The sequence below is a fragment of the Sciurus carolinensis genome, chromosome 13, assembly GCF_902686445.1.
Source record: "Sciurus carolinensis chromosome 13, mSciCar1.2, whole genome shotgun sequence".
NCBI lineage: Eukaryota > Metazoa > Chordata > Mammalia > Rodentia > Sciuridae > Sciurus > Sciurus carolinensis.
The window spans coordinates 79,091,684-79,097,133 of record NC_062225.1 but is presented as its reverse complement, the minus strand read 5'-3'; the positions used below and the strand labels follow the sequence as shown (position 1 = coordinate 79,097,133).

General features: G+C 43.8%; 1 pseudogene; it reads right to left on the bottom strand.

Annotated features, from left to right (window-relative positions):
* Positions 1 to 660: 660 nt before the first annotated feature.
* LOC124962911 (mediator of RNA polymerase II transcription subunit 28-like) lies at positions 661 to 1,162 on the bottom strand (annotated as a pseudogene).
* Between the last annotated feature and the right edge of the window lie 4,288 nt (positions 1,163 to 5,450).

Here is a 5,450-nt window from a genome sequence, read left to right as displayed (position 1 = left end):
CAAGGCATCTAGCATACCATGCTCCTAGTACAGCTGCCCATCAAACAGGCAACACCACACAACACAAACTCACCTAAACAAAAGGCAGCATCAAAGTAAGGATCTACTGTGATATTACTACACCAACAGCATATTTTAACCCTTTTTCTGACCCATTTACAAAAAAATTTACAAAATATCTGCGCTACTATGGAAGCATTACAAACACTGCATTAGATTCCTGTTCTTGAGGTAGTTCAAAGTCTTGAGACAGCAAATTTACATATTTTTCTCTACTATCATGAATGGGTAGTAAATGTTAAAGGACTAAAACCAAACTCCTTCTCCCCTGATTCTGGAGTATTGTAATTTTCCCCCTCAGATAATAACAAACTAACAACTGGAAAAAAGTATATAAAAGTCATATAAAAATTTTAAAAACAAGCAAAAAAACAAGAAAGAATCTGTGTCATCAAACTAAGTCTAAACTTTGCTACAAACAAAACCGAATCTCCCTTGGTTCACCAAGCCAAAAGCATTTTATAAACTAATCAAGTAATTAACAGTTCACAAAAATCAGGGAAATTTTTAGGTGGAAACAAAATTAACACCAACTCATCCCCTGGCAAATAATTCTTCTAAAATGTCACGTCCATACAGAGAGGTTTGGTGAAACTGTCTTCAAGAGACTACCTTGTAGGTCAGACCCCTCTCAGATCCCTGCTTCAGAGGCGCAGGGATATTGGCAGAAGCCTGCTCCAGGTAGGCCAAGGAGCCCTGAGGGACTTCGCTGGCTTTTTGTGCTGCACATTGATGTCCTCCAGCACCTGCTGCCAATGCCTTAGCTTTGTCAAATGCTTCTGCACCAGCGCATCTTTCCGCTGCAATTCATTCCTTAGTTCTGAGACGTCCTCTTTGATAACTTGCTCTGGTTTCTGGACAGACAACTGCAATCTTTTCTGAAGAAAGAAGCATTCTGTCTGTCTTGCAATGTCTAGAAACTTCTGAATACACTGATCAACACCTCGAATGACGACTCCAGTTCGTCCACCAAGGTGCTGCTAGAAGTTCTCGACGCGCCAGGCGCTGCGTGGAGAAGGGAAGCCTGGCCCGGGAGTCCTGGCGGGGACGGCGGCAGCCCCGGAGGTTGCCCGGAGAACATACCGCCCAGCGAAGCCGCCATGCTTGGGATACACATCTCAATTTTTTGATTCAAGATGTAAATACATCTGACTGTTGAGCCGAGGCCATGTGCCCACACCAAAGCTGCAGGGGAATCTGGGGACTTTTTTTGGTTTCTATAGTGGGATATAGGCTCTGCTTCATAAGGCTAAGGGCTCTTCAAGTATATAGAGCAGTTCAACTGCTGGGCAGCCAAAAATAATGAAGAATGTCATTATACAAGATATTTTGTGCCCGGTGTGGTGGCACACTCCTGTAATTCCAGTAGCTCTGGAGGTTGAGGCAGGAGATTGCAAGTTCAAAGCCAGCCTCAGCAAAAGTGAGGCACTAAGCAACTCAGTGAGACCGTCTCTCTAAATAAAATACAAAATAGGGCTGGAGATGTGGTTCAGGGGTCGAGCCACATCTGAGTTCAACCCCTTGTTCAAAAAAAAAAAAAAAAAATTGTTGGCTTTCCTTTTTCTCTTTTCTGAAAGGCACTTTTTATCTTCCTGTGTTTTCCTCCGGCATTGTTTATTAGGTTGTTTTGGAGATGATGGGCTTTATTATTTATTGTGTGGGTTGCACTGTGATGATGATGAACTATACCTAAACTTTCTGGGAAGAATGGAGACCATTAGAGATCCTGGACTCAGCTGAATATGGCAGCTGGAACAATCCTTGGTTGTTTCCCTTTGGGAAATAGGATAAGTCTATCAATGAGCTTTGGCTGTATAACAAATAACCTTAACAAGCAGTGGCTTTAGACAGTAATTGTTAACTAGTCAATGATTTAGTGGGTCAGCAGTTTGATCTGGGTCCAGTAGGCAGTTTTCTGGTCCTAGCTGGGCTGGTTCAAGCCTCTGTGGCCTTGCTCCAGTATCTGAGGCCTCCAGTCACTCACATTTCTGGCTCTTGGCTCTTGGTGACCAGGGTAATTAATCAAGTCTCTCACTTTCCAGTTCGTTTATCTAGTCCATTCACATAGCTGATATCAGGGCTCCAAGTGGAATATCCAATGCGTAAGCACTTTTTAAGTCTGCTTGCTCTGAGTTTGCTACTGTCACATAAACTGGCATAGGACCAAACCCTAATCTAGCATGAGAGGGGCCAATGGCATAAGAGCTTGAAAATAAATTGCTAAATCCCCGGGAATTAACAGCTAGTAGCTTGACATTAGTTATGGTGAAAGTATTTACACCACAGAAATTGGCAAATGCTGTAAACTCGGGCTTTTTCTTTCCTTTTTTCAGAGAACCAGTTTATCAGTATACTTAGGACTACCTGGTGGACACGGATCCACCCACAAAGAAGAATTTGTTTTTGAAATGATATATGATAGTGAACATGGTCTTCATTGTCTTTGAAAGTTACAGTTTTTAAGCAAAATCATGATCAGAACTGCATATATATGTGCATATGTTGACCAGTCAAGGACACATCATAGTGGTCATTTCCTTTTTTTTTTTTTTTTTTTTTTTTTAAGCATCTTTTAGTTTTTTCTGTAGCAGGCCCAGCTTGAACCAAGCTAAATCACTCTCAAGGCACAGTGATTTATCCAGGACAAAGCACAGAGCCAAGTTAATTCTACTGGAGTTATCCTTCAGGATTGTTTTCAAAGTGAGATTGGGAGAGGAAAGCCCCTCTCCTCTCTCTTATAAACTGAAGTGAGCCAAGAGCTGCCAGCAGTTGTAATTACCTTTTTGTGGGGTATAGCCAGCCTAAGAGAGAAAAGCTAACATAGAAATTTGCATTAAAGAGAGGAAGAAAGTATTGAGGGAGAAGGAAAGAGAACAGTCCACCACGCCCTCCTTGCTATATGCTTATGGTATAATATGATTTACCATATATGTTGCCCAAAATAGAGTCAAAATTTCTGTCACTTGCAACAAAATAGTCTCGACTAATGCATAAACAAGTGATTTGCTGAAGAGGCGATGCAGGAGGACAAGGAAGGGCTGAGCACTGCTGCGCAGAGGCCAGGATCAGGTTCAGGGAGTGGTGCTCACACCTGAGGAGTGGGGTAAAGGAGGGCTGCGTGCAGTGGTGCATACCTGTAATCCCAGTGACCAGAGAGGCTGAGATAGGAGCATCATGCGCAAGTTTGAGGTTGGCTGCGCCAACAACTAAGCAATCTAGATCCAGTCTCAAAATAAAATATAAGGAGGGCTTGGAATATAACTCAGTGGCAAAGTGCCCCTGGTTCAATTTCCACTACCAAAACAAAACAAAGGAGGGTGTTAGCAAGGTCTTATGAAAGCACCAGAGCCTTACCACTAGACCTCCAAGGAGGAGAGTGACATTCTGGGCAGCTCCTTGGCTGAGATTTGTAAGCCTCTTTTCTGCCCCTTCCCTTGTGTCCATTTGAGGTATGGTCACAGATAGTGGGGGTGACGCTGGACAACGGAAGGAGAAGGAGGGAGGTAGTTGATTACAAATGGTCACCAGGGGGGGAGGAGCTGACCAGAGGCCAAACTTCATGGATGGCCCCTGCATCCTACTTCCACAGAAGCAGCCCGCCAAGAAAGCCAGCCTCAGCTACAACACACATAAAAAATGTCTGTCTCTTTGCACCCAGTAGGAAGGTCCTGCTGCTGAGATTTCAGCTTCAGTAACTAAGAAAAAGACAAATGCCTCAACTTGCTTGATAGCAGAAACACCAGCAGTCATAGAAAGATGCGCTCATTTCCTAACCTCCTTTGAGCAGCAATAGTTAATGGTTTTTTCTGTATCCTTCCAGAAAATTTCCAAGCCCACACAAACATATGCCTGTGTATGTGCATGTGTGTATATGCATGTGTGCAGAACAAACGGGATCACACTAAAACTATTGGTCTGGTTGCTGACTGATTTACACGACATATGGATGCCTTTTCTAAGAGAAGAATCAAAAGAATATACTGGTTTTTGTAGGAAGATCTCCCTAGTCCCCAGTTTTAACATGTAACCAGCATCTATGGGAGTAAATGAAAAATATTTATCAATGACATTGATTAATGCAAGAGGCACACAACTCATTGAGGATCAGTCAAAATGAAGTATTCTTTATAAAGTTTGGATGTGTATATGCACATCTTTTTCCTTTAAAAGTACAAGGCTCCCACAGCTTGTGAAGGTGAAAATATTTATTCACTAATTTTTTAAAAAGCAGAATTTTACAGTTTTGTCTAAATGCAACTTCGAAGCTTTACAGAGCAAAAAGCAAATACGTTATTCTTTTAAAAACAACAACAACAAAAAGAAACAAATAATTCCTCAAAAACTTGGAAGAAAAAACCCTAAAAGAAAAAAAAATTGCATCTAAGAGTAAATGGCATCCGTAGGTCTGACTTCACACAAAGGATAATCAGATCAAGATATCACCTAGTCAGTGCCACCAAATCAGACTCAGTGATAAAAGACAGAAAAGTCTAGATGGTGTAGCAGGAACTGGGTGGAAAGACAATGAAGTGTCTCCAGTTTCATCTCATTTCCCACTGGGCCCCTGCACATCCTGGGCCCTAAATGGACCAGGGGATTGCGGGGGGGGAGAACAATTGAGGTTGAACAAAGTCACTGAGGGTCCTGGGTTACTGTCTTGGTTCCAGTGCTTCTGTTTCGGGTGGCATTTTTTTTTTTTTAAATCCTTGATGCTCTGATCCTGGCACCACCCTGGGTTGTTCATTATCCACCCCCAGTGTAACCTCTGCAGTGTGAGCCTCAGACTAGGCCAGGGGAGAACCATGCAGCTCTGTAGTCCTGAATTTCTGAAGTCAGTCCCCAGGACTGGGGCTCTGGCTCCAGCACTGGCAGCTGCCCCCAGATCCCTGCCAGGAGTCTGGTGGAGCCTGGCTGGGCAGCATGGGAGCAGGTGAGAGATACAGGGAGGAGCTGCAGCTGGGCAGTGGGGCTCAGATAGTGCAGGGCCCCGTGAGGCACTCGGGATTGATTCTAAGGCAGACAGTTCCATGCCAGTCGTAGAGAGGAAATGGTGCTTTGGAAGAAGAATCTGGCTCTTGGTACTGAAAGAGAAGGAGGGATGAGGGCAGTTATGCAGGTGACCTGGACAGTAGCAGCAGGTGTGAGGGACCTGAGACACACCTGAGGGTGGAAAGCCCAGTCTTCTTGGTTGTGGGTGAGGGAAAGCAGGTGTCAGTGAGAGTCTAAGGTTACAAGCTCCATGACCAGGCATTGCAGATTGCATTACCTGGAAGGAAATCTCTGAGCATCCTAAAGGTTGATCTGTTCATTGGTACTTCTCTTGGGATCAACGCCTGTGTAAGGGAGAGGACAGAACTGAGCAGAATAGGGCAGAGGAAGAAGTTGAGATG